The sequence below is a fragment of the Alosa pseudoharengus genome, unplaced genomic scaffold, assembly GCF_046254945.1.
Source record: "Alosa pseudoharengus isolate Yale_2024_CS ecotype anadromous, Long Island Sound unplaced genomic scaffold, YU_APseudo_1.1 YU_APseudo_1.1_scf_12, whole genome shotgun sequence".
Classification (NCBI taxonomy): Eukaryota; Metazoa; Chordata; class Actinopteri; order Clupeiformes; family Clupeidae; genus Alosa; species Alosa pseudoharengus.
In genome coordinates, this window is record NW_027468587.1 from 40,692,846 (window position 1) to 40,698,845 (window position 6,000).

The window sequence follows — 6,000 nt, forward strand, 5'->3', positions numbered from 1 at the left end:
CACACTGTACACCAGTACAACTCTGAGTCATGTCACCTATAGAAGTTCTCAGATGATTCTGCAGATGTGAGGTGTGTCAGTGATGGTGAGGAGACGGAGTACAGGCAACTGGAGGACTGCTTTGAGACATGATGCAGAAGCAACCATGTCTAAAATGTGGTTAAGACAAAGGGAATGGTGGTGGATTTTAGGAGGGCCTGGCCTGAGCTAAAAACAATCTCAATACTGGGTGAGGAAGTAGAGGTTGTAGAACTACAAATATTGGGTGTTCATAAACTGGATAGGAGGTGCAACACTGAAGCTACAAGAAGGGTCAGAGCAAACTTTATTTCTTGCGAAAGCTCAGGTCATTTAATATGTGCAGCAAACTGTTGCAGATATTTCAGAAGAGTGTTGTTGCATGTGTGGTGGGCGGTGGTAGTGTAGTGGTTAAGGAGCTGGGCTAGTGTGCAGTAGCCTGAAAGTTCAATTCCTGGCTTCCACCGCTGTGCCCTTGAGCAAGGCACTTAACCCCAAGTTGCTCTGGGGACAATGTAATCCCTTGTAATATATCTGACATATGTAAGTCACTTTGGAAAAGAAGTGTCTGCTAAATGTTATGTAATGTAAAAGTGCATTTTTCTTCTTTGCTGCCATCTGTTGGGGCAGCAGCATTATAGCCAGGGACACTAACAAACTGAATAAGATCATTAGGAAAGCTAGCTTTGTGCTGGGGACTGCTCTGGAGCCCCTGGAGTTGGTGGGGGAGAGAATGATGCTGCAAACTGATAAATATATTGGACAATACCTCACATCTACTACACAACTTACTGGTCAAACAAAAAAGTGTTTTCAGTTGGAGGCTATGCCAACTAAGATGTAAGAAAGATAAAAATACAGATAGACTTTTTACCCACTGCAATAGCACTTTATAATGACTCCCCCCTGATCAGAGAGAGATTAATAATATTTTTAGAATAATTTATATGTATGTATTTTTATATGTGAGTGCTGTGTTTGTATGGCTGCTGGAACACTGCAATTTCCCTTTGGTGATGAATGTGTCACATGGAGTATTGTCTGTGTTTGTTTGTTATATCTGCGTCCTGGTGGTGGCTTGTGGTATGACATGCTCTGCTCACCTGTCTTGGGTTATCATATGAGATAAGCACAGGCGTAATTGTCACAGGTGTGGTGAATTGGATAATTACTGACAGCGTTTTTTAAGTGACCGGATCCCCTCGCATGAAAAAACGAGGAAGTGGGTTTCTAACCTTCCGTTTGATCTCTGTGGGAGAGACGAGCAAAGACGAGACCGTCGTGCAGAGAACCTGGGGAAAAGAAAACTGTTCCTGCAGCTCCAGCCAGAGGGAAAGTACACCGTTACCGATCGTAACCAGCGTAGGCATATTGCTGTTTGTTGACTGAATCAGCGCTGCTGCTACAGGCCTCTGTGTTGCCTATTGACCTACACCGGAGGTGCGACTTCTCGTCGCTCCTCTGCCAAGTTAAGTACATGCTCCTTAACCTGTTGAGGAGTACGGTCACAAATATGTGATTAGAACGTTTTCGAAAAAGGTTCTATAACATGACGCAACAATTACCCTCAGGGACTTTTCTGCCATTAAAGAATTTTAAGAACACTGAAACTATAGAACGTTCGCGTAGAATTCAAGAAGGAGCCAGGAAAATAATTCACTCTCTGGGGAACGGCATTGTCTTAAAGGAACACGCCACCCAAAATCAGTAGTAATATATGTTCTTACCTTAACTTTCACGCGTTGAGTCATACCTCTCCCGCGCCGGTAGGTGCACTCAAACGCTCTGTCACGTGGCGCGAATGTGTTAGCATGTTGCTATGCTAGCGGGCTCTGCCGTGGCCGTAGAGAGAGGAACATAGCAGTAATCAAACACCTCCACATTTTCCCTACTTAAATACAGTTGCACGAGTAGTTGATAAAAATGTGTACGTCACACAACATGAAACGTGGCGATTTTCCAAGCGAATAAACAGGAGAACTACAATGTGTGGCGCAATAGCACTTGGGAGTACTTCGACCTAGCGTGGTAATATTATTAACACCTAATTGTAGATCGATCCTATCCACCACAGAGTTTAGAATCCATGGTGGATCGACCCTCAGCCTCTCCCTCCCCTCTGAGCGAGAGAGAGGCACACACACTAGAGATGCGCTGATGGGCTATTATTTCAACCATAACTGCATAGCAAAACTTATCATCCATCAGCCATCCATCAGCACCAAAGTTTGTTGACCAATTTTCAAAACTGCACCCGCCCATCCGTTGGTTGTTTTAATGTAGGCTATATGGGTGATGCAGCGCTGCTGACGTGAGGCTAGAAAGCCCTTGCCTGTTCTAGAAAGACTGATCTAATGCAGCAAATATATTAAAAGGTCGTACATTGGCTAGGCCTATCCACAGAATATCAGCAGCAAACTCAGTCTCTGTCGCGCCAAACAGTCTCCAAATAAAACGCACATCGGCCTGTTGCCTATTCTGCCATGCAGCTTGTGACAATATATCGTCCAAAATGCTTGATTGCATTGCATTCTCCACATTTTTAGCTACATTTTCATGTACCACATCAGCATTTTTGTTCAGTGAATCTTTTGTAAATTGCTTTACAATTACCGTCGGGCCCTTGTCAGCAGACTTTGGCTTGCCTCTTGCCACTATTCACTCCTTGTCTTCCGATGTCATTTCTGAGTCATCTACAGATGTTTACACACATTCACCTCCCTAAATAGAACCAACTTGACGTTGACTTCAACCTGTGTTATATCCTAGATGATACCGCCTGGGTTATTTTGTTTAGGCTTGTCAGTCAACCTGACATAACAGTGTGTAAAGTAGCCTATAATGTGTTATTTTATCAAGGATTTCTTTCTTTTTGCAAAAAATAAAGTACAATAGGCATTAATTAGTAGGCCAGGAGCATGCTGAAATTATGTGGCAAATTGCGTTTTTTATTACAATGATAAAATTGTAAAAGGACGTGACCGAAGCTGAGGCAAGCCAGGCAATAGGCCTATAGGCCCGACGGTAATTGTAAAGCAATTTACAAAAGATTCACTGAACAAAAATGCTGATGTGGTACATGAAAATTTAGCTAAAAATGTGGAGAATGCAATGCAATCAAGCATTTTGGACGATATATTGTCACAAGCTGCATGGCAGAATAGGCAACAGGCCGATGTGCGTTTTATTTGGAGACTGTTTTGCGCGACAGAGACAGTTTGCTGCTGATATTCTGGGGATAGGCCTAGCCAATGTACGACTTTAGCCTTTTAATATATTTGCTGCATTAGATCAGTCTTCTAGAACAGGCAAGGACTTTCTAGCCTCACGTCAGCAGCGCTGCATCACCCATAGCCTATAGCCTACATTAAAACAACCAACGGATGGTGGGTGGGTGCGGTTTTGAAAATTGGTCAACAAACTTTGGTGCTGATGGATGGCTGATGGATGATAAGTTTTGCTATGCAGTTATGGTTGAAATAATAGCCCATCAGCGCATCTCTAGTGTGTGTGCCTCTCTCTCGCTCAGAGGGGAGGGAGAGGCTGAGGGTCGATCCACCATGGATTCTAAACTCTGTGGTGGATAGGATCTACAATTAGGTGTTAATAATATTACCACGCTAGGTCGAAGTACTCCCAAGTGCTATTGCGCCACACATTGTAGTTCTCCTGTTTATTCGCTTGGAAAATCGCCACGTTTCATGTTGTGTGACGTACACATTTTTATCAACTACTCGTGCAACTGTATTTAAGTAGGGAAAATGTGGAGGTGTTTGATTACTGCTATGTTCCTCTCTCTACGGCCACGGCAGAGCCCGCTAGCATAGCAACATGCTAACACATTCGCGCCGCGCGACAGAGCGTTTGAGTGCACCTACCGGCGCGGGAGAGGTATGACTCAACTCGTGAAAGTTAAGGTAAGAACATATATTACTACTGATTTTGGGTGGCGTGTTCCTTTAAAGAATTCACTCCTCAACAGGTTAAATCTACACTAGATGGGCTGTGGTACGAGAGGGGACTGTTAACCCACTGCTGTCTGGATTGGGCTACTCCAAGATCACGTTAGAGTTGGACATTTAGAAAGAATATTTCCAGTATTTTTATGGACTCAATTGCATCATAATTGTGTGTGTTGCCGTGTGAAGCTTTATTGTTTTTTGGACACTGACGCGAAGATTTGCTGTGCGTGTGCTGTGCTGACCTCTACTACTCTCTCACACTGAATTGTTGTTGGGGAACATTGAATATTGGAGTCTTCCATGTAAATGTCCTGTCTCCTATGCCCTCCGACTCGCATTAGTTTCTCTCTCTCTCTTCTTCCACCAGTGTGCGTGTGTCTGCTGTCTGCCGGACCCTGGTACCTGACGTCAGTCCTGGTGTGACCCCTGCCCCCTCACGAATCTGCCTGCGTTTGCTGCTGCGTCCTAGCTGGCTCCTTCTCCCTCCTCTGTGTGGATCTATGGACTGTTGGATTCCTTCTCAATTAACTGAGTCATTTTTTTAGAAGAAACCCAAGTGACTGTATTTAAAATAAATCCTATGTTTTTATATCGCAATTTCCTCTGACTCTGGTGTGTTGTGTGGTTACAGTAACTCCTCAGAAGAAAGTTATTTACACATTGGTTACATATGTTGCAACCTGATCACACACGCCATGCGTATGATTCTGTACGCAAACCTATGCACGCCAATGCGTACAATAATGTACACAATTGTCAATAATTTGCACATGCGCAATAGCCTGAAATAGACTTCCTCAAGCTTGCACTGGCTTTCACAGGTACGGGTTGCAACCTATCTATCTTTCTATCTATCTTTAAATATATACCGAATATAAATCAAATATTTAAAAAATAAATACTATTCAAATTTGGAAATTCCTATTCGAATGTGGTGTTTTGGGGAGGTTTTTTTTATGTGTTAGCTAACTTTAGTGAATATGTGAAAACAAAATGCTTTTGTCACGTCTAATGCAGAATCTAAATAGGCCAGAAGCGATGCACCCACGGAGATCACCACTCCTGACCATTTCAGCGACGTGTGGAATGTTTTTGGGTTTCCATCAGAAAACAGTGAGAGAGTTAGAATCATATATGCCTTTCACCTTTTGTTTTTAGCCAGGAGCCAGACCAGCAGATACCCTGACTTTGCTGAATTACTGAAGCTAAGCAGGCTTAGTTAGTACTTGGATAAGAGACCTCCTTGGAAGAGTAGGTTCCTGCTGGAAGTGGTGTTGGTGGCTGGCCAGTAGGTGGCACTCTTCCCTGTGGCCAAAAGCCACCAAACAAATATCAATCCCAATGCCCTATTGCAGTGACAGGGACTCTGTACTGCAGGAGATGTTTTCCTTTGCATGCATGGGCGGACTGGCCATCTGGCATACCGGGCATTTTCCCGGTGGGCCGACGCACCTTTTGGGCCGATAGAATAGGCTATATATATAATTTAATTATTTTGGCCAACGATCGGCCCAAACAAAGGACAATCAGAACATTGGTTACATTTCAATATTGACACTGGACTGATCCAATAACAGCTCACGTCAGGCCCCACCCCTCCCATTTTGGCTCAGAGCCAGGATTCTGTGAGCGCATTAGTGCTGGGCGGTATGACCAAAAATGTATATCACGGTATTTTTCTAAATTCTTACGGTTTCACGGTATATGACGGTATTTTTTCCCCATGCATAATCAGATGTTCACAGCATTTTTTCTACAGGTTGAGAGAGGAATTGCTGCAGTACATTGACTAAGGATGGTCTATTTTACTGTTATGATGTAGAATAACTCCACACTAGTGGTAATGCAGTTTTGCATGGCCCCAGAAAATGATGCTGTTTACAAAGAGCCACTCATGATTCTAATGAAGAATCTAATCAGAATGCAAAGACAATTGCAGTCAAAATACCTAACTTTTACTGTGCAAATTTCACAAACATCTTGTAGCCTATAAAACCAATATAAAAAGTAGTGCAACTTT